The sequence below is a fragment of the Cervus canadensis genome, chromosome 21 (assembly GCF_019320065.1).
Source record: "Cervus canadensis isolate Bull #8, Minnesota chromosome 21, ASM1932006v1, whole genome shotgun sequence".
Lineage (NCBI taxonomy): Eukaryota > Metazoa > Chordata > Mammalia > Artiodactyla > Cervidae > Cervus > Cervus canadensis.
The window spans coordinates 9784329-9807850 of NC_057406.1; the positions used below are offsets into that span (position 1 = coordinate 9784329).

Here is a 23522-nt window from a genome sequence, read left to right on the forward strand (position 1 = left end):
AAGTCAAGGGCAGCAAGCCTCCAAAAACTGCTGGTGGAAGATCAGCTGCTTCCTAAGGTGGAGAAATCTCCATCTAGGGGCCTGGATGTCCAGGTCTAAAAGGATGCCGTGCTCCTATGGGATCTCCGCTCCCAGAAGGGCCTGTCCACCCGCAGGGCTGGGTCCCCCGCCAGTGTGGACCAGGTCACCTGGGAACCTGGACTGACTAACACCAGGGAATGTCCAGGTGTCACCCCCGGACCAGCTGGGAGCAAATCAGTGCTGCAGATGGCATCCTTCCCCAGCTTCTCACCCTAACTGCCTCTGCCCCATGCCCGGACTTCCCAGCACCTCTGTCCTCCTTCTAGCTCCCAAAGCTCCCCTGCCCCTCCAAGCCCTGCCTCCCCCTACTGCTGAGTGCCTTTTTCTCTCTCAACTTTTTTTTTGTATGTCACCGGATTTTCCTTTTGGAGTATAATTGCTTTGCAGTGTTATGTGAGTTTCTGCTTCATAACAAAGTGAATCAGCTCTATGTATACATATATCCCCTCCCTCTTGAGCCTCCCTCCCACACCAAGCTGAGGTCTCTGTGCTATTCAGCCAGTTCTCTCAGCTTTGGTGGTGGTTTAGTTGCTCAGCCGTGTCCGACTCTTGCGGCCCCATGGACTGTAGCCCTCCAGGCTCCTCTGTCCCTGGGATGTCCCAGGCAAGCATACTGGGGTCGGTTGCCATTTCCTTCTCCAGGGGATCTTCCCAACCCCGGAATCGAACCTAGGTCTCCTGCATTGCAGGCGGATTCTTTACCGACTGAGCCACCAAGGAAGCCCGCTTTATTAACATGTAATTCATGTACTGTATAATTCACATATTTAAAGTACACAATTCAACGTTTTTTAGTGTATTTATAGAGTTGTACAACCATCATCAGTATAATCATTTCAGAACATTTTCATCACCCCCCAGAAATAAACCCTGTACCCTTCAGCCATCATTTTTCAATTCCCTAGCCCTAGGTAACCATAGTCTACTTTCTGTCTCTACAGATGTACCTGCTCTGGACAGTCTAGACTGAATTCTTGCCTGTTCCCCCTCTATAAAACAGGGCTGGTAATGGTTCCTCCTCACAGGGTTTGGTGAGAGAATTTAAATAACACCTGGACTTAGGATCATGTCTGGTGTAGACTAAATGCTATATTAAGTCTACTGTCGACATCATCTCCAGGGCCTGGGCTCCTCCGCCCGCCCACATGCCTTCCACTTGCCCTATGAGCTCATTTCACCCTCATCCAGACCCCCAGCCTAGACACCAGACCTCCCTGGCATCTCCACCCAGACACCCCGAAAGCCTCTCAGACTCAGCGTTTCCTGCCTCCCCAAGCCCGCCTGGCCTTCCCATACTGTGTCCCTCACTCAGGAAATGGAATGACCGTCCACCTGACCATCCAGACCAGACACGAGGGGCCCCCTCCCCCATGCCTGCCCCCCGACCCCCACCACCTGGTCCATCAGTCTGACGTCCCCACTCTCCCTCCCCTGGCGGTCACCCCAACCTGCCTCCATCACCAGTTTAGTGGTCACGAGCTGGGCTCTGATGTCCAATGCTGGGCTTTGGTGTCCAATGCAGTTCTGTCTATCACTCACTGGCCGAGAAGCCCCAGGCAAGTCACCTCGCCTGCTGAGCATCAGATTCCTGGACAATAAAATTGTTGTTGTTCAGTTGCCAAGCTGTGTCTCACTCTTTGTGACCCTGTAGATTGCAGCACGCCAGGCCTCCGTGTCCCTCGGTAGATGATAAAATAAAAATGTCCTATAAGAGAATGCTTTCGTTATTCGCTTGTCTTGAGGACTATATGAATAAAATACATGAAAAGCTTAAGTCCTTGATAAACATTATTGTTGCTGTTACTATTACTCTCTCACCTAGGTGACCCCACTGCTCCTGACCCCTGTCCCCACCTGCATCTTGCCCACAGCACCTCCTGTGCTGGTCATGGCAGGCTGACCACGTGCCAGACACTGAGGAAGCCCTTGCATGAGCTGCTTTCTTTAACCATCACAACATTCCCAGGAGACAGATGCTGTTACCCTCATTTTACAAATAAGGAAACTGAGGCCCAAGGTCCTAAAGCTGGAGTCAACCACTGCCTCCAGTGGAAATCATGTTGGTAATCATGTATTGATGGAAAACATTTATTGAGACCCTACTGTGGGCCAGTTACTGATCTGAGTCCTTGCTAAGCCACTTCAGTCGTGTCCGACTTTTTACTACCCTATGGACTGTAGCCCTCCAGGCTCCTCTGTCCATGGGACTCTCCAGACAAGAATACTGGAGTGGGTTGCCATGCCCTCCTCCAGGGGATCTTCCCAACCCAGGGATCGAACCTGCGTCTCTTACGTCTCCTACATTGGCAGATGGGTTCTTTACCATTAGCACCACCTGGGAAGCCCATTACTGAGCTGGGTGCTGGGAAAACAGTAGTAAACCCAGCATAGACCCAGCCTATGAGATCTTCCTAGAACACAAATTGGACCCCTGTAAAATCCTTCAGTGACCACCCCACTGCCCTCAGGATGCAGTCCTTGTACCTTATCAGGGCACCTGGGTCTTCAGGAGCACTTCCTGCCTGCCCTCTGCAGCCTGCACTGCCCCTCCCTTCTATCTAGCTCTCCCACTGTTCCTGCCCCAACCCTGATCCAGCGCTCCGGCCTGGTGGGGCCTCCCCACCCCGACACCCACCACTCACCTTCTTCCCAGACTCACCCCCAACACCAGCTCCTTTCCCACCTTCTCCCTCAATTTCTATGCCTGGTGAACTTTTATTCACCTGTTGAGGCTCCGTGCACGGTCACCTTCTCCAGGAAGCCTTCCATCCCCAACCTTCCAGCCTGGTGATGAGTTCCCAGGCCGGCTGTCTCCAGCATGCTGGCTCTTTACTGATTTGTCTCTCCTCCTGGATTGTGGTTTCTGGAGGGCAAACCTGGGGGCCTCCGTCATGCCCCATCCATCACCAAGTCAACTGATTTTACCAGTCTCATCATGACCCAGAGGCCCCAGCCCAGCCCCGAGGTTACGTCTGAGGGCACACTGCTGGCACCGTATGCATGCTCCATGTGGAGTCACTTTCCTCTGTTTCATGTCACTATAAATGCTGGGACAGCGTGAAATGGAAGAATTGTTGAATGGAGCATCTGAGCAGAATCTCCCCAGGGTTCTGGCTTCTGTGATTCCAGACAAGAGGACCAGGGCTGTCGGGATCCCCCCGCAAGCCTCCACCCACTCTCAAGGGGTGGGTGGATTGCAGCCCTGGAGAGAGATGACCAGGGCTGGAATCACCTGGGTGAGCCCCAAGTCCTGGCTGGGCAGCCTCTCTGTGTCTGTTTCCTCATCTGAAAAATAGCAACTTCAGCTCATCCCAGCCTGCCTTGCGGGGCTGTCAGGAGGAGACAGAGACTGTGTTCCCTGAAGGTAGGCTCTCCAGTACCGACTGGCTTCCTGACACTCCCATCTCAGACACATTCTGTTTCATTTTAAAAAAAAAAAATTCCAGGAAACTTGGTTCTAGGCATTCTCTGGAGGCCCACACCCATCTCAATATTTCCGGACATGCGGGCTCTTTCTCAAAGAGGTTTTGGGAAGCGGGGCACATAGCTGGGTCCAGCTGAGCACCTGGTTGGGACACTCACCTGTGGAGCCTCAGTCTCCACCTCCAAAAGATGGGCCGTCACTCCCATCCCGAGGTTGCTGTGCTTATGAAGTGGGATGGTCCATGAGAAGGCGACTTGTCTCAGCGCAGGAAGGTGGCCTGGGGTGGAGGGCGGAGGGTCCCCCTCTCTGGGGACCGGACGCGCACCACAGGATATTACATCGCACCCCAGCCACCCCACATCCTGCCCCTGGCGGCCTCCCCGAAGCCGCATGGCCGCCCACAATATGGCCGCCGTGGCCACCAGGCCCCGCGCCCGCTCGCAGGGCGCCAGGGGACGGAGGGCACCATGGCCAGGCCACGGTCACTCCTGGTGGCCCCGGGGGTGCAGCATGGGGCGGGAGGCGTGGTCAGGAGGGAGTGGGGTGGGTGGGTGGATGGGTGGGGGGCCGGGAAGAGCCAGGGAGAGGGGCAGGGAGGCGAACAAAAGGTCCCTTTGTGGAGCGGCCGGGAGAAGAGGAGCGCATTACCCAATGCCCAGAAGCCATGTTGGTAACAAGAGAACCATTCTCTGCCTCGCTTGGAAAACAACTTGGAGCAGAGAGAGACCGAGAGAGAGTTAACCCCATGGGCGCGGGGCACAGGGGCCTGAGGCCACCGTGGGAGGCGGGAGGGAGCGAGCGCCCACTGGGGGCCTTTCGGGCCCGGAGCCCGTGATTTCCTGTCTCCCAGGCCTGGTCTGCGGTCGGAGGATCCAGAGCCCCAACATGGCCGCTTGGCCGCGGCCCAGCAGCCTTCGGACAGGGGACTGGAGCCATGGCTTCTGCTGCCTGGGCCTGGCCAGACGTGTGACCTCCGCCGGCTCCCAGCTCCAGGGCCTGGCCCACCCCGAGGGCGCCCCCCTGACCCCCAACTCCGAGTCCAGACTCTACAACTGCAGGTCCTAGGACTGACCCTGGTTCCGGGGCCCCACGGCCTCCACAAGCCTCTCTTGGCTGACAGGCGGCAGAGTTGCTCCTCAGGAAGTCCCTTCCATCTTTGCACAGTTTTGCTGTTAAAGTTTTTCCTGAAACTTCATTAAATCTCTTTCATCCCTGTGCAGCCTCTACCCACCAGCCCTGGTTCTCAGGCTCCTAGAGACCACCTCTGGTAGGAAGGGGAAGGATACCTGAAGAAGCAGCTGCTGTGTTTTGGGCCCCTCACACGCACTTCGGGGCCAGCCTGGCGGGAGTGAGCTGTGACCCTGTCTGCCGACGCCACTTGTTCTAAAAGCAACTAACACAGGGCCACAATGAGGAGGCACCCCGTGAATAAGCAGAAGAAAGAGGTCCTTCCTTCCTTCCATCCTTCCTTCCAGAAATACAGGCGGAGCCGTCTGCCCAGCTCTGTCTTAGCTCTGGGACTCAGCAGTGGACCAAAGAGACCACCCTGCCCCCAGGGAGCGGGCAATAAAAAAGCAAAGACACAAACTAATGGCAGGTGGCCACAAGCTTGATGGTGACGAATCTGGGCAAAGAGAGTGACAAGAGGGGTAACTTTAGCAATGGTGGTCGGCAGAGGCCCCCGCAAGGCTCTGCTCTTTCACAAAGATCTGAATGGAGAGAGGGGGAACATTTGGGCAGAGAATTTCCAGGCAGTGGGCACAGTGTGTGCAACAGTCCTGAGGGGGACTGTCCTGGGGAGTCTGGGAAGAGCCAGGAGGTCAGAGTGGCTGCAGCAGAGACATCAGGGGGTCAGGTCATGGGGAAGGGTGGAGGAGCCCAGGCGCGTGGGTGCCTGCAGGAGCTTGGAGCAAGGTTTGTGTGGTCAGAATTCCATTTCAACAAGGACTGTTTGGCTGTCTTGTGGGGAATAAACTGCAGGGGTCAAGGGTGAGAGCTGGAGACCTAACAGGACTTTTGTCATAGCCCCCAACCCCTGTGTGCTCCCCTCCCTAGCACTCCTGCTCCCCAGCTTGCCCCCACCCTCCCATTGTAGGTGCAACCATTCTCCGAGTAAATGTTGGCCCAGCACCTGCTAAGAATGGGGTGTTTGGTCTTTGGGCCAGGCAGGACCCTAAAGAGAGCAAGGCTGCCCTGTGGGGGTAGGGCGGTTCACAGTTGGAGGGGTCCCAGGCACCCAAAGGGGACCCACTAAAGGACAAGCCTTGCTTGTGGACCCCTGGCTAAAGGATGAAGCCTGGGCAGATTTTCAAGCTTCACAAAGGGCTCTCAGGACCCTCCTCCTCCAGCCCCACTGGGTTGTGACATCAGAAAACAGCCCAGAAACGCAGGGGCTCAGTGCCCTGCCTCCCACCTCAGGCAGGTCCCTGGCCTTCCAGAGCCTCAGTTTCCTCATCTGTAACACCGCATCGGCCTCGAAGGTCTGCTGAGTACAACTTAGCCCTCAGGGGGCAGAGACAGGCTCTGAGAGGTGAGTGATGGCCTTGGTCACCAGCTGGAAGGGGCAGTACCTGCTGACCCCTAATGCCAGCCCCTTCTCTTTGTGTTCCCGACACACCTGTGGGGCCTCAGCTCCGCCCCCTCTAAGGCCCGGAGCTGCGTGCTAGAGCAGGGCAGATGCTACGGAAAGTAGTGACAGTATCGAGGGGCTTCAGATGGCAGAGGGGCCAGTGGGTAGGAGTGAAAGTGTTAGTCGCTCAGTTGTGTCCAGCTCTTTGTGACCCCATGGACTGTAGCCCACCAGGCTCCTCTGTCCATGCGATTCTCCAGGCAAGAATACTGGAGTGGGTTGTCATTTCCTTCTCCAGGAAATCTTCCCGACCTAGGGATCGAACCCAGGTCTTCTGCATTGCAGGCAGATTCTTCACCGTCTGAACCATCAGTGGGTAGGACAGGGAGGCTGTGAGGCTCAGGAAGATGAAGCAGGACAGACTTGGGCGTTCCAACCTAACAGGAAGCACCCCAGCCCTGGCAGGCACCCTGGAAGGGTGAGAGAGAGGCCCCTTGTGATCCTCACTTCCCCCCACCCCCACCCCGACTGGCTGTGAGCAGCCTGGCCTCTCAAGCCTCTGCATCTTCATTTGTCAAACGGGCCACCTCCTCTCTGGTCCCAGAGGGTGGTGACGAGGATCAGATGAGTGGGAAGCTGGGCATGCAGGGAGCCGTCAGGGCTTTATACTGGGTTCCTGCTGGCTTCCAGGCTTATGCATCCCTGACAGAATGATCTAACACAGTCGATCGTGCAACAGGCAGGGCTGCAGAGGAGAGAGGGAAAACAGGGGCAGGAGAGAGACGGAACAGGGGAGGAAGGGGGGAGGGCCATGGCATGGAGCAGGGAGGGCTTCCTGGAGGAAGCAAGTTGTACGTATCATGGGGGATGGGAGGGTTTGCGCAGGCCAGGAGGCGGGGGAGGGCTTGTAGCAGATGGGCTAGCACAAGTAAAGGCACAGAGAAGGGAACCAGCAGGGAGAACAGAAAAGAGAAGGGCAGAGCCCTTGTTAGCAAGGTGGCGTGGGGAGGCTGGGGTTGGGATCCTGGGAAGCCCAGAGCCTCCTAAGCCAGAGCTTGGAGATTCACCTCCACCCCTTCCAGCCTTGAGCTTAAAGCGCCTGATTTCCATCTCCAGCCTCTGCTGGAATCTTACTCTTCCTGTGGAGCACGCTCCGCATGTCTTTGCTGGCTGTTGAGAGATATATGGCAAAAAGACTCCCTCTGGGAAGTCCTCCCTGAGCCCCAAGCCAGGTTGAGAATCCCTCCCCTGGAAGTAGTTCTTGCTGTCCCAATGGGAAGGAACGATTATTATATCCATTTTGCAGAGGAGAAAACTTGGGCTGAGAGAGATACCCTCATGGCTCAGGGGTGAACGACTGGTGTCGGAGCTGGGATCCTAACGCTGCGAGAGGCCTGGCACCTGTGAACTCTTATGTTACCTCCCCCACCCCACCCTGTGCTGGGCACCTTTTTCTCCTTGGATCCAGAGAAGGGCTGAAATTCAAGTGCTACCAGGCCGCCGGGAGGTGGCGGGGCAGGTCCTGAAGCCGGGAGTGGCTGACCCCAGTGCTCCCACAACCGGTCTGAGAAGGTGCAGAGAGGCCCAGGATGTAGGGGTGAGTGAAAGGGGAGAAACTGGGCCTGAGGCCAGGGACCATGGCAGCCCTGGAAGGCAGGGAAGACAACCAACGGGGCCAGAGCCCAGGTGGCAGGGGGCCGATGGCCCTTGGCAAGGCAGCAGGAAGAGGGGGAGCTGGCCACAGGAGGAGGAGGAGAACTGGGAGATCTGGGGTCCCCGGTGCCCGGCCCTAGGCTGGTGCTGGGAGCAGGGGTCAGGCGGCGGTCGCGGGCACTCGCAGGCTGAGTGGAAAGAGCACTGGAGACGCTGCGGGTCACGCGGGAAGTCACCCAGCGCGGGCGCGGTGCCCGGGCCCACGTCACACCCTCGCCAGGGCGGAAGCCTCGAGGCCCTTCCACGCGGCACTGTCGTCAGCCAGCGGAGTCACATGGGGGGCGGGCCGCGGGCCGTGGCGCCTTCCGGTGGCCTCTCCGCCCCCGCCCCGCCCCTGGGGATCCTGCCACCGCTCTTAGAAAACAACTGAGGAAATCAAGTGGAAACACAAATCCGCCACCCCAGTCCCTCGCGCTCCCTTGGGCCAGGCCCCTGCCCCCCAGCGCACCCTGGAATGGGGCTCAACCCGAGAGGCCAGCCAGCCCAGCAAGGTTTGCCCTGGCAAGGCCCAGTGGGCACGATCCTTGGCCCCGGGGCTCCCAGCATTCGGGCCTGTCTGCCCATCTAGTCCCGCAGAGGCTAGCCCTCCCCAGGAGGGGGAGGGGCACTGAACTTGAGCCCCCTCCCTCCCTCTCTCCCTCTCTCCCAACTACCTCTAGACTCTGGGATCCAGGGCCAAGGAAATCCCAGGCCTGACTCTGACCTGGAGAAGTTGGTCACCTGGGCAAGTCCTTACCAGCTGTGGGCCTCAGTGGTCTCATCTGTCAAATGGGAGTAACAAGGCCTGCCCAGACCCACCTCACGGGCTGGAGAGAGAGACCTGGGCCTAGAGAAGGACAGTACTGTGTGAGCTATAAAGGGCCAGGCCCATGGATGGTCACTTTGATATTTTACAGAGAGGACTTGCCTCCCCGGCTTGGGAGTCAGCTCCATGCAGGGGGACATGAATTACAGGTGATGATAAGGGGTCCCTGCAGTTGCTTACCCCTGAACAGAGAAGAGCCCGGCCCTGGCCCACCCGGTCCCTCTCAGCACCAGCCACTCCCAAACGCCTCTGTCCCCTCCACAGACAGGGTGCTCGCCCCGTCGGACACGGTCTTTCCTCAGCAGAAGTCCTCCTCGTCCTCCAAGACCCAGCTCAACGGTCCCTGCTCTTGGAAGCGTCCTGACTCCAGGGGGTCGAGCGGCACCCACTTCCCCTGGTACAGGATGAACACGTCAGGTGTGGCGTTAGCCATCTTAGCATCCCAGCAAGTGGGTGAGCTCCGTGCGGGTGGGGCCTGTCTTTACCACCCTGGAGTCCCTGCCCCACGCTCAGCGCTGGGCCTAACAGCGTCAACAGGTGTGAGTGAGCCGATGTGTGTGTGCACGTGTGCATGAGTGCCAGGAGAGCTGGTCAGGAGGTGACCTGTTCAGGAGAGGACAGGGAGGGGTCAAAGTTTACTACGTGCATCTCCAGCCTCCACTCAGGGCTCCCTCTACTCCCAAGACCATGACCCCCCAGTCTCCCCTGTGCCCACTCAGCCTGAGGGAGAATCTGGCTCCCTGCCGACTGAGTCAAGGTCAGCTCATCCCCTGACGGGTCACAGGGGCGCGCTTCTAGGAGGAGCGTACTGGTGGTATTTCCGGAGCTCTGCTGGGCGTGATGGAAGGTGAGGGGACAGTGGCCTGTTACAAAGTGGACAGAATCATCCAGACTTCAGACAGAGGGGACTAGACTACCAGGGAGGGGACAACGGATGTGAGCCGCGTTTTGAAGGAAAAACTGTCGTGGTTGATGATTAGCTGCGGGGGGATAAAGGGGCGGATGAGTCAAAAATGACTCTGAAGTTTCACGCCCGGGTCACTGGAGAACAGTGGGGCCATTGATGGGGGCGGGGAAGCAGGGCGGGGAGGGGGGCGCTGGTTTGGGGGCAGGATGGTGACTTGGGTCTGGGACAGAGACGCACAGCATTTGGGGCTGGAAGCAGCCTCAGAGACCATCCAGGTCACACGTGAGGAGACGGAGGCTCTGGGAGGAGCAGCCACTTGGCCGGGACACCGCAGGGGTCGATGTCACGACTGACTGAGTCTGGGGACCTGGTCAGTCCCGGAGGCAAGTCAGACCCAGTCCTCACCTTGGGAGACTGAGACCAGAGTCATTGTCCCCTGGGAGAGACAGACATGGGCATTACTGCAACCTGATTGATGAGGCAATGTGGGGATGCAGGGGGTGTGAGGGAAGGGGGAGTAACCAAGGAATAGTCATAGCAGGGTTATCAGAAGTGGGGCCCCTGCCCAAAGTGCCTCTCCTGTAATCCTAGCAACCGTCCCACAAGCTATGCAGACATGTTGTTCCCATTTCACGGATAAAACTAAGTGGCTGGTCCAGGGCCTTATGGGTCTGATGCTGCCCCAACTAGCACCCTTAAGGCCTGCTTCTTGGATGCAGTATTCTGGAACTGAGGCCTGATGGATGAGTGAGAGTTTTCCAAATGACAAAGAGGGAGGGGTGACATGGGGCAGAGGAATCAACATGTATCAAGGCCCGGAAGACTATCCATCCATCAAGAGGGCTTAAGGTGTTGGTCTGTAGCCCACCTTCATACCTCTCACCCAGGCCTCCTACCCTGATCCCACCCTGTCCCCAGGCCCCTCATTTTACAAGGCCCCACTTACCTACCCCACCCTTTGCCAGTGATTTGTCAGATGAATGAGCCGGGGGTGGAGGGGTGGGGGTGTGGCCTGTCCCCTCTCCCCTGATCCCAGGGCTTCACAGCTCAGTCCTGCCCTTTCCCCTCTTCTCCACGGCACCATTTTCTCATCCCAGGAGTGATCCCACAAAAAATGAGTCAGCCCCATGGAGGCAGAGGTTGGCCTGAACCACTCAGCACGTGAGCAGCTGAGCTAAGGCTCAAACCCGCAGGGCCTTGGGTCTCAGACCCTGGAAGAGCCCTCTGAGGTCTGGACAAACCAGGTCGCTCTCCACACTTCTCCATCCCTGGGGCCCCCTCTGCAGTCACCCTGGTAGTGAACCAGGGAGGACTGAGCGCCAGAACCTATAAGGACAGCTTATAACTCAGGGTGCAGTCACGTGATGGTGTCAGCTCGTGAGAGCCAATTGCTAAATCTTCTGGAATTTTCCAAGCCTGTTATGTCACCTTGGAAGCTTGAAATTGGCCCCAGTGAGAGTTTTACAATGTGAACATTGGCAGTCCACCCCGCTATAGCCACCCCCTCCCTGACAGAGCTGGTTGTTAAGCACTTACCAGCATACCACTGCCCAGGAGTCCCGCCTCCTGACTCCCCCGGAGGTTTCTGGGTTCTCCCAAGCACCCAGCCCAGGCTTGGGCTCTTGTGCTAAATCCAGTGGCATCTCCTGCTCACCACAGGGCTCTCCAGTCCCAGCATCAGCCAGTCTTTCCTGCTGCATCTTGGACTGCTCCCTTCCTGCCCCCATGCTCCAGTGGCAGAAAAAAAAGGCGATTCTTCCTGAACAGGCCTTTGCTTATGCCATTCCCCACTCCTGGAATACACGTCCCTCATCTCTGCCTCTTGAAATCTTCCCTGCTCCATCAGGTTTATTCTTAATTGGTGGCCAGTAAATATTCCTTGACTAAATAGAAAGGGGTGAATTGAAGCCTCTATGTCCAGGACTGAACTGGGGTCTTGGCAGAGCCTGGGGCTCTGGGAAACCCTGAATCCATTCCCCTGCCTCAGGACGGAAACACACCAAAATCCTCCTGCCAATCCCAGCCGTCTTGTGGTCTCCAGGGAGATGGGGTGTTAATGGAAGGCAGACTGATAGCTGCCCTCAGGGGCGGCAAAAGCAGGAATCAACTGAAACCACCCAGGTTACCTGGAAACGAATCCCTTCGTTCCGTGTTCAGCCTTTTGAACTCCTCTTCATCCTTCAAAGCCCAACTCACGTGCTACCTCTGCCAAGAGGTCTTGCCCAGATCATGGTCCTCCATTACCCCCTCGCCCCTTTGCTGTTATGACTGCACCCACGACGCTGGGCAGTGCTTCTCTGTCTGTGTGTCCATCATCCACTAGACCACAGCCAGTTGAAGCAGGATAGGCCTTAGGTGGCCCAGATGGTAAAGAATCTGCCTGCAATGCAGGAGATGCAGGTCTGATCCCTGGGTTGGGAAGATCCCTTAGAGAAGGGAATGGCAAGCCACTCCAGTATACTTGTCTGGGAAACCCCATGGGAAGAGAAGCCTGGCGGACTGCAGTCCATGGGGTTGCAAAGAGTCGGACACAGCTGAACAACTAACACTTTCAGGCTTTATTTAAGGCTGAGTCCTCAGCCCGGTGCTCTGCAGACCCAGGGTCTGCTTGGGAGATTTTTTGGCCCCACTGAGCAGCATGCAGGATCTTCCCACCAAGGATCAAACCCGTGCCCCTGGCAATGGAAGCGTGAAGGCCTAACCACTGGAACACCAAGGAAGTCTAGGAACTGCACACTGGATTGACTCCATCACTATTTTGGGCAAATCACCTCTTCTCCCCCAGGCCTCTGCTCCCCTGCCCCCAGTATGAATTCAACTTGAACGAGGTTAATCGCCAAGAACCCACCTCTCACATTCTAGGACTCTGAGACTATGCACCCCTCCCCATGAGTCTCTCCCCTTCTAGTCTCCTTCTCTAACTCCCCAGTGGGTGACACCCCTTCCCCACCTGCCTTCACCTCTCCCCCAAACACCCCACAGCAGATGCACTGCTCGGGCCTGAGACCCCTGGACTCCATTTTTCCGGGTGCTGTTTCCCTCTGACTAGAGGTTCCTCGGAAAGAGCAGAGGTCTCGCGCATCCACAGGCCAGAGGGGCAGCATCCATAAGTACCTGTCAATGGACCGTGAGGGAGCAGCCGGGACTTGCAGGGCCCTTTGGCAAGCCTCAACATCCCTGTTCAGACTCGCCCAGAGCAGCCGGCCCCTCACAGCCTAGCTCTCCCTTGAGCCCCGGGGGCTAACAGCCACATCCCAATCTCTGCCTGTTTTGCTCCGACTTTCATGGGGGGTGTGTGTACAGTAGTGTTGGGGGGGCAGGTAGATGGCAGCCCTTCCCTCCCCACCCCACGCAGAGGACTCAGGTGGCTGTGAAGCTACTGTCCCCTCTCACTCTCTGCCCTGTCCTCACCTCCTGAGCACACCCAGAGGCAGATGCAAGAGCACACGCGTGCACGTGCACACACACAGATGCACTCAGGAGAGTTGTGAAGCTGCAGATCTGTCTCCCTGTGCCGGTGTTTGGAGAGGTGTCACTCGTGCCATCGGGCATGTTGACCGAGAGGGGACCTGATGGGAGTGTTAGAAGGGGCTCTGAATCCCTTGTTGGTCCTGAAATCCAAGGACCAAAGGCTGTCTCTGCCCCCAGGCAGCCTTGTGCAGCCACCGCCCCCCACCCCCACCCATCCTGGTCCTGACTCTTTGTCTAAGTCACCAAGCCACTCACAGCTTTTTTGAGGCAACCCCCTGCAGCAGGACTCAGAGTCTCACCATCTCTCACAGGCGCCTGGTACAGACTCAGGGCCCAGGGATGGAGTCGGACATGAAGGGAAAAGGCAGTGTGGGCCTGTCAGTCCAGAAAGCTCTAGGGAGCAGTGGCTCTCGGGTGATGCAGACGTGATAATTTGCAGCCCAGACTCTGATGTCTCCTCTCCCAGGAGCTGCATGATCTTCAGCTAAATCCTAAACCTCTCCGGATCTCAGTTTCCCCATCTGTGAACAGTGCTAGCTCACAGCTCCTGCCTTATTAAGTTGTCACGGCTGAACGAGTTCACAGATGTGTCCACATCGGGTGTCTGGCGAGCAGTAAGTGCTCAGGAAATATTAGTGATGCTGCTAGAAGTGGGGGGGGTGAAGGGGTGGGCGGCCCTCCTTGCTCCTCTCCTGAGCACAGCCCCTGTGTGGGGTGCTGCGAAGACACGCACGGTCCTGCCTGCTGTGACCTCCTGAAGGTGGGGAGGGCGCAGACCGGGAGAGAGCAGCTCCCGGGCCTCCCTGTGAACACAGGGGCATCTGGCTCTGCGTGTGCCGGGGAGACAGCCGGGTCAGTTGAGGTGCCAGCCTTGATGGCAGAGGGTCAGGGGGCCAGGAGGAGAGGTGGGGCCTCAGAAGAGAGTGAGAAGAGGGAGTTTCAGGTGGAGGAGTGGCCTGAGCAAAGGTGATCCTGAAATCCAAGGGCCGAAGGCCTTGGTGATGAGGAACAGTGGTCCAGAGTGGGGAGGGTCATGCCGCAGAACCCACCAGCTCCAGGACCATCACCACCAGCACACGGCAGGGGGCTGCTCTTCGTCCTTTGTGCCCCCTTATGCACGAGGTCCCAGCCTCATGCAGGACGATGTGCCTGCTTTTCAAGCCTCTGCACCTTTGTTCGTGAAGCCCCCCGCCCATCGGCTCACCTCCTCCAGACAGCATGTAAACTTAACCTGCTTCACGGTAGTCACTGGGGTCTCTCTATCCCTCCCAGACAGGAACGCCCGAGATCTGCCTGCGCCGCGGCGGGGATTCGGTAGCAATCAGTTGCTACTGAATGAATGAATGAACAAATGAACAAGTGAACAAAGGCGGTGACTGCTGCATCCCCCTATACGCTGGCGATTCACGGATGATGGACCCCATCACGCACCCTGTGACCACAGGGCCCAAGCCGCAGGAACTCTGACACACACCGCCAGGCCCTCACCACCCCAGCGAGCCACGTGGAAAGCTGCTCTCTCTCCTCCGGGCCCCCTCCCCATCCATCCTCCCACCCACGCACACTTTCCCTCTTGCCTGGGGCAGCTGGTGGGAGGGTGGGGGCTGGGGCGGGGCAGGGCCAGAGGGGCCTCGGTGGCGGCAGTGGGGGCAGGGGACTGGGGGAGGCTGGGAAAGTCCAGGCTCTCTCCTGGGGGGCGGTGGGCGGCGTGGCGAGGCGCTCGAAGGGATGAGGGAGGAGGGTCTCGGCCCGGTACAGCTGCGGTCCCCTCCCTAGCAGCCTGCACGGGTGCAGAAAGGCCTCTTTGTTCTCCGCCTTTAAAGGGTAAGAGAAACACTTATGCATGGCAAATTAGCCCAAAAATGTATTTCTCTAAAACACCCAATTGTCTCACCAGGCCTGCAGCTGCAGGGAAGTTCCAGGGAGTCGGGGAGGGGGTGTCTTTGGGGTGACCCTGAGGGACAGGGAGAGGTGGTGGGGAGAGGGGCCATCACTCCTTCCCGCCTCTGCTCTCAGAATCTCACAGTCGCAGGAGGACACAGCTGGGGAGGGCCCGAGGGTCAGGGAACCCTCCCCCCTTCAGTGGTACAGAGACAGACACAGACACTGAGGCCCGGGGAGGTGGCAGAGAAAGGGCTGATCCAGGACCCTGGGCTTTCGCATCTGTACCTACTGCTTGTCTGTGCTGGAGAGAAGGGGCTTCAGGGAAGGAACCCCAGGTCCCCAAGATCAACCAAGCCAGCTGCCCTAGGAATGAAAGAGAGAGAAAGAAACTGGGTGGTTCTGCTCGTAAGCTGCCCGCTTGGGGCTTCAGTGCCCAGGAGGATGGCCAAGGGCACCCACAGAGCCCGCCTGTTCCCCATCCTGGTGCATCTGAAGGCAGCATGCGTGGGGCGATGGGAGATTCAGACAGTGGCGCCAGTCGGGAGTCCTCCAGCAAAGCCTTCCCAGGAGCAGGCAGGAGACCTCGCTTCATCTGAACCAAATGCGCGTTTGGAGAAGGTTTGGGATCCCGCATTGATATCCCACTCAAGGCACATTCTTCAGGAGTCAGTTCTGTGTGGACCCCGGGAGCATCCGGGCCCCCAAAGGTGAATGAGAGACAGCTCTGTCCCCAAGGAGCTCCTGGCACCCCAGGGGAGACTAATGGGTAAATAAACAACTAGCATGAAAGAGTCCCGTGCGGAGGTAAGGTCCAAACCAAACCCTGAGAACAAGGAGGAATGGGATTTTCAGGGCAGTCTCCCAGAAATGGCCCTAGGGCTAGGCCCTGAAAGATGACTTTGAGGCTGGGATGGGTGGACATTCCAGGCAACAGAGACAGCACAAGGGCACAACTGCGACTCCTGAGACCACCACTTCACCTTGGAGTCATTGATTTAAGAGAACTTATTGAGGACTTCCCTGGTGGTCTAGTGGCTAAGAATCCACCTGCCAACTCAGGGGACACGGGTTCGATCCCTAGTCCAGGAAGATCCCACATGATGCAGTGCAACTAAGCCTGTGAAACTATTGAGCCCGCGCATCTTGGAGCCTGTGCTCCTCAACAAGAAAAGCCAACGTAAAGAGAAATTGCACACAACCAAGAGTAGCCCCAGCCTGTCACAACCAGGGAAAGCCCAGCAGCACAGAGGCCCAGCACAGCCAATAAAGAATTTTTTTAAAAAGAGAGAGAATTTATTGAGCATCTCCTGAGTTCTAGCTCATGTAATTGGCACAGAGGAGAGAACATGATTCTGACCCTGGGGCTGGGGATCTTGCCAACTAGACAAAGTGAGTTTATGACAGAAGGAAAAAACCCTGAGCTGGCCATGAAAAGCGCATGAGGGTGCAGAGTTAGGGCCCAGCAGCTCCCGTGAGACTGCCAGCTCCCCAGCTGTTTGTGCATCTGTGGGATGCAGGGATGGTAACCACCCAGGAATACTGCCCTGAGGACATGGGGGAAGAGCCAAACCCAGTGACTGACACCCCAGAGTTTCTCAAAAAATGTTAGTTCTGCTGCCCCACCCCACGCCACCCCTGAGGAGTCTGGAAATGAGAGAGATGGGAGCAAGTTGGGGAGGGGAGATTGTGTGTGTGAGAGAGTGTTGTGCTCACATATGTGCGTGTGTATGAACGAGTGTGTTGATGTGCAAGTGTGCAAGTGTGTGTGTGACTGTGCACGCGTGCGCATAGGAGTGAGGGGTGTTGTGAGTGTGCGCATGCACGTGAAAGGGTGAGTTGTGCATGTGGGGGGGGGCTGTGGTTGTGTGCAAGTGCACACGTGAGTGAGAGCGGGAACAAGAGTGTGTGTGCGTTTGTGTGTGTGTATGGACACAGGATCATACCCAGGATGCTTCTTGGGGAAGGGAACGGAGCTAAGACTGAAAGGTCAGATGCTCAAAGTGGCCAAGCAGCTGGAAAACATTCTCTCATGGTGGCTGGAGGGACCAGAAAGGAGACCGGGCCCCTTGGGTGAGCAAGAGGCCATGAGGCACCAAGAAGGGAGAGACTGGCTGTGAGCTGAGGCCTCTTCTCCACCAGGGCTCCCCGGTTCAAGGAGGCACCAGCAGTCTTGGGTGGAGCTGTCTTACCTAGGCCTCCCTTCCATGCTTATCCAAGACTCCCCGGCTTCCTCTTCCCTCCAGGAGAAACCCAGGTTCTTGGAAGGGTCGACCACACCCTCCATGGTCTGATCCCCGCCCTGCTCTTCCCACTTTTCAGCCGGGTCGATTCACCTGCCCTGTGCACTGGTTTCCTTTCTGGTCCCTCCAGCCACCCTCCTGCCACACTCTGAGCTTTGCCATCCCCCGGGGATCTGACTGGAGAATCCTAGTCACTCAGCAGCCAAGTGCTGGTCCTCCCCCGAGTCATCCCTTTCACCGCCTTCCTGCATCCCTGTAACTTTGCCTTGTGCTCCCACATACATCTGAGACCATCCTCATGGCATGCCGTAATTTACAAAACTGTGGTCCCTGGACTCAGAATCATGGGAAAACTTGTCCAAGAATCCTCTCTGTAAAAGGCACCAGGAGTTGAAAACAGGAATTCAAATAGGTATATGTACCCCTGTGTCCATAGCAGCATTGTTCACTATAGTCAAAAGATGGAAACAACCAAAGTGTCCATTGACAGATGAATGGATAAACAAAATGTGGTCTATACATACGATGGAATATCATTCAGTCTTAAAAACAGAGGAAATTCTCAAATGCTACAACATGGTGAACTTTGAAGATGGGGGGCTAAGTGAAAGAAGTCAGGCCCAAAATGGAAAGTAGTATTAGAGTCCACTCATATAAGATACATGGAATAGTTAAACTCATAGAGATAGAAAATACAACAATTGTTATCAGGGGCTATGGGGTGAGTGGAGAATGGGAAATTATTGTCTAATGGGCAGAGATTCTGTTTAGAAGATGAAAAGTTCTGGAGGTGGGTGGTGGTGATAGCTGTACAATATACATGTACTTCATGTACTTAAAGTGTACTTAAATATACTTAAAAATGATTAGCATGGTAAATTTTATGCCGTGTATAGTTTACCACTGAGGGGAAAAAGCACCAGGCAAAGAGTTTTTCGAGGAAGTTCTTTTTAGATTTTAAGTAATAGTTTTCTTAAAGGGAACACCTCTACACTGTTGGTGGAAATGTAAGTTGGTGAAGCCACTATGAGTAACAGTATGGAGGTTTCTTTAAAAAGTAAAAAAAAAAAAAAGTAAAAATAGAATACTGCAATCTGGCTCCTGGGTTTATATCTGGAGAAAACCATAAGTTAGAAAGATACATGCACCCCAATGTTCATTGCAGCACTATTTACAGTAGCCAAGACGTGGAAGCAACCTAGATGTCCATAGACAGATGAACGGGTAAAGAAGATGTGGTATATGTAGGCAATGGAACATTACTCAGCCATAAAAAAGAATGAAATAATGCCATTTGCAGCAACATGATTGGACCTGGAGATTATCATCATTACTAAGATTTCATCATTACTAGATGAAATAAGTCAGACAGAGAAAGACAAGTATCATATGATACCACCCATATGTGGAATCTAAAGGAAATGATACAAATGAACTTGTTTACAAAATAGAAACAGACTCACAGAAATAGAAAACAAATTTAAGGTTACCAAAGGGGAAAGGTGGGAGGGAGGGGTAAATGAGGAATTTGGGAGTAACAGATATACACTACTGTATGTAAAATAGATAATAACAAGGACCTACTGTACAGTACAGGGAGCTATACTCAATATTTTGTAATAACATATATGGGGAAAGAATCTGAAAAAGAATATGTATATATGCATATATATATCTGAATCACTTTGCTGACCTAAAACTAACACAACGTTGTAAATCAACTATATTTCAATAAAAAAATAAATAATTTTTTTTAAATAAAAGGAAACAGTTTTCTTTTTGTGTAACCTGATAGGAATAATAGAAAAAGATGAACGGACATCACCCACTCCCTTCAGGCAGACGTGTCTCTTCCTTGGCGCCTCCGGCCCAGCACAGGATGTGGATGGCTCCGATGCACAGTGAAGTGTGTTGATGACCAATGACTTCGCTGACTATGTTCCCTTGACCCTCTGGGGTAACCACTCTGGATGCATCCTTCCCTCCCCACACCCCTCATTTCAGCCCAGGAATCTTCTGAGAGGGGTAGGGCACCTCAGGGAAACCCAAAATGACCCAGTGGCGTGCAGAAAGGTTAGCATTTCTTTCCATTTATATGTTTACTCTTATTCTTTGGAAACTTCTACTTTGTGTATGTTTCTATAGTAGTTGTTGTTTAGTCGCTAAGTTCTGTCCGACCCTCTGGGAGCCTGTGGACTATAGCCCGCCAGATTCCTGTCTGTGGGATCTTCCAGGCAAGAATACTGGAGTGGGTTGCCATTTTCTTCTTCAGGGGACCTTCCCGACCCAGGGAATGAACCCAGGTCTCCTGCATTGGCAGGTGGATTCTTTACCACTGAGCCACCACAGAAGACTTTCTATAGTAGTATATGTACGTAATTTGTAAATAAATAAACAAACAATGCCTTTAGATCTGACTCAGGAACTGAACAGATTCTGAAAAATTCTTTGTGATATCTTTCACACCCCAAACCCAGGAACCATATGTATTTCAATAATGTCCTCAGTAATCAAACCTGGCTTCTGATTTTTGCCATGCAAACTCGGGACCCAAACAGATTTTGATAGTGAGGAGTATTTGTACAAATTTGGGACACTGTGCCCCTACATTCTTACTGAAAAGGATATACAATCAAAAGTATCAGGGACATCCCTGGAGGCCCAGTGGCTAAGACTCTACACCGTCAAAGCAGGGGGCTCAGGTTCCATCCCTGGTCAGGGAACTAGATCCTACATGCTACAACTAGCGGTTTGAATGCCATAACTAAAAAAGATCCCATGGGCCACAACTAAGACCTGGCGCAGCCAAACAAATAAATAATATTAAAAAAAAATTTTTTTTTTAATCAGAGAGAGCTGCTTGGACCATTGGAGGAGTGAAGTCTCATGGTCCCATTTAAAGGATGGAAGAGGTGAGATTATAATTTTCCTAGGAGACATCGATCCCAGGAGACAGATGCCATTATGCCCTTCTATAGATAATGAAACTGAGACTCAGGTTCATTCTTCAAGGTTACAAGGCTAGAAAACGTCAGTCAAGACTCAACCCACCTGGATCTAATTCTTAGACTATACTATTCCAGTCGCAAAGAGTCGGACACAGCTGAGCGACTGAACAACAACATACTGTCCCAGAGTGCCTCCCAGCGAACCAGGAGGAGGAGCTTGGCAAGCCCAGTTCCCTCTTTATCAGCAAGTTCTGGGCTTCTCCTCCACAACACACACACCCTGCCTGGCCAGCTCCTCCTTATCTACACACCTGAATCAGGGTCAAGGTTGCCTCTCCCCAGGTGGGCCTTCCCTTTGCTGGCTGTAGTCCCCCGAGGAGGCAGTGGGCTCCCTGAGGACCCTCCACTGTGCCCTGGATGCTTGGCCGGGGGCCTGGCACTTCTGGTACACGATGGGGCTCAGTGAATAGTTGAGTGAAGGGGTAGGAGTGACACACGCAAGCAGCCTTCTTGCTCAGCCACACGTGCGGGTGTGGGACTTGGGTCCCTTCGGACAACAACACTCTACAGGGACCCTGACCCCGAGGAAGGTCAATGTGTAGATGATCTTCGGATCAGAAAGAGACCCCAGAGGAATGGGGGAAGTAGTGGGAAAGAGGGGCTAAGAAAAGGAGAAAACAAGAGTACGAGGGGGCAGAGACATCCACGGGCCATCTTCCACTTGTTCCGCCTCTGGACATCGACAGCAAAACAGAACCAAGAGAACAGTGGGGGAGGGGGAGGGGCAAGCAGGAAACCTTCAGAACCACCCGACCTTCTCAAAAGGCACTGAAGGGACTTCCCTGGTGGTCCAGTGGCTAAGACTCTGCACTCCCAATGAAGGGGGCCTGGGTTCAATCCCTGGTCAGCTAACTAGATCCCACATGCCACAACCTGACACAGTCAAATAAATAAATAATTTTTTTTAAAGGCCCTGATGGTAGTGGGCCACATCCATATAGCAAGGGAAGGCCATCCTGCTCCCTGACAATGGCCGGAGCTCAGCAGGTGCCCCCACTCTGTGCCCACCCTGTCCTCCCACAGCACCCCCTCTGCCTGCCTTGGACTGGTCTATTTCACTCGGCAGACTCTTGTAAATGGTGCCAGTTTTTAGGCTATTTCTGAGTGACCTGGGAGCTGTGTGGTCCACAGGGTGATAACCATGACCTGAGTCTCACTCCCCCACCAGCTCCTGAGGATGTTCTTGGCAAGGTCATGACTGTGTCTGAGAGGGCTGTGCCCAGAGTACCTCCTGCTACCAGGCAGTGGGTCACGGGCTCTCAGCTGATGGGTTGTCAAGGGTTCAGATGCCAGTCATGAGGGATGGCCAGGGCCCTTGGGGCATGCAGAGGCTGGGGGCTGAAGAAAGGGCACCAGCAGCTTGGGGACAGAGCGGGTGGAGAGGGTAGAGGACAGTGTCAACTGACTCTTCGTGGATGCCGCCCACAGCCATACGTGTGTGCTAAGGACTGACGCTGAAACTGAAACTCCAATACTTTGGCCACCTGATTTGAAGAACTGACTCATTGGAAAAGACCCTGATGCTGGGAAAGATCAAAGGTGGAGGAGAAAGGGACGACAGAGGATGAGATGGTTGGATGGCATCACCGACTCAATGGATATGAGTTTGAGTAAACTCTGGGAGTTGGTGATGGACAGGGAGGCCTGGCATGCTGCAGTCCATGGGGTCGCAAAGAGTCGGACACGACTAAGTTACTGAACTGAAATGAACTGAAGTCGCTTCAGTCATGTCCGACTCTTTGTGACCCCATGCACTATAGCCCATCAGGCTCCTCTGTCGATGGGGATGCTCCAGGCAAGAATATAACATTGAGTGGGTTGCTATGCCTGCCTCCAAGGGATCTTCCTGACCCAGGGATTGAACCTGAGTCTCTTATGTCTCCCGCATTGGCAGACGGGTTCTTTACCACTAGCACCACCTGGGAAGCCCACACAGCCATACTTGTGCACCCAAACTCGTGTGTGTTGTCACCATCACACTTTCAGACACAGGTACATCCATACACTCAGGCTCACAGGCACAAGTGTTTCCCCATCAAAGCCTTCCCAGCCCACACACAGACACACAAGCCTACACACGCATTCACGAATCATCAAGCAAGAAAGAAGGGCCAGATGCCCTTGAAATCATTCTTTCTCTCCTGTTCCACCCTCTTTCACCTCCACCCCACCCTGGCCATTCTTCTCCACATCAGCCAGGTTTCCCAACCATGATACCATCCCCAAGAATCTGTTGGAAATCCTGAGGGTGGTAGCCTGGTTCTCACACACCTGGTGAATCAGGATTTCACGTGCCCAGGCCATCTTGACCCTGACCCTGTATCTGACCCCCAGCCTCCTCTGCTCACATGCACCACACCCCGGGTTGCATGGAGAGATGTGTCTCCCTGCTGGGCTCTCGTGGCACACCCTGTTGCCTCCAGCTCTGGTGACAGCTTCTGGAGATTGGAGTTTGCCATGAAAACCTTGGTGAGCTGAGCCATAGGGAGTAAGATGCAAAACATGCATGTACAGGGGACTTCCCTGGTGGACTCGTGGTTAAGACTTCACCCTTCTACTGCAGGGAGTGTGGGTTAGATCCCTGGTCCGGGAACTAAGATCCCACAAACTGTGCTGTGCAACCCCAAAAACATTAAATTAAAAAAAAATGCTCGGGGTTTCGTACGTAGCAGAGCAGCTCCCTCGCTGCGATCTATTGAAAGTCAGCCCTCGACACAAGGGTTTGTCGCTCCGGCCGGCCGGCTGCCCGCCGGCGGGCCGGGGCGTTGTGGTGGTCCGTGCCACCCTCGCACTTTTCCCTCCGTGGGCTCTGCCTCTCCCCCGGGGCGGTCGAGGGGCCGCCGTCCTCCCCGGAGCTGGGGGATGGGGGGGAGCGGGTCGAGGAGAGGGAGAAGAAGGGGGGCGCCCCTGACGGCGCCTCCCGGCCTCGGGGTCGAGAGTCTGGGGGCGCCGCAGGACGGCCCCGTCGTCCCCTTTCCCAGGGGGGGCGAGCGGGGTCGGGGTGCTGCGCCTTCCTCCGCTTCCCCGCCGCGGGCCCTCCTGGCCCCGCGGGCTGGGACGGGGGACGGGGAGAGAGGCGTGGCGCGGACGAGAGTCTGGGGGCGCCGCAGGGCGGCCCCGTCGTCCCCTTTCCCAGGGGGGGCGAGCGGGGCCGGGGGGCTGGTGGCGCGCGCCTGTGGCGGCTGTCACCTCCGTGCGCGCACGTGTCCCTTCCCTCTGGCCCTGGGGGGCAGGCAGAGGGAAGATGACGGCACGTGGGTACTCGCGGGGCCCTTGCGCTCTTTCCTTCCCACAAAAAAAAAAAAAAAATGCATATTCAGGAGTTCAACCCCAAAGAATGTCACCTAGTAGTCAAAACACTGCCTCCAACCAAGTCCTGACCCATATCACAGCGGAGCCTTGACCTCAAACCAGCCACAG

At 55.4% G+C, this 23522-nt stretch overlaps 1 long non-coding RNA gene across 1 annotated transcript; it reads right to left on the reverse strand.

The window, feature by feature from the left end:
• Positions 1 to 1400: 1400 nt before the first annotated feature.
• On the reverse strand, positions 1401 to 8323 carry LOC122423075. The gene is made up of 3 exons (XR_006264085.1): positions 3664 to 8323; positions 2805 to 3283; positions 1401 to 1786 (listed from the first exon to the last, which is right to left on the reverse strand). It is a non-coding gene; the product is annotated as an uncharacterized LOC122423075 (long non-coding RNA).
• Between the last annotated feature and the right edge of the window lie 15199 nt (positions 8324 to 23522).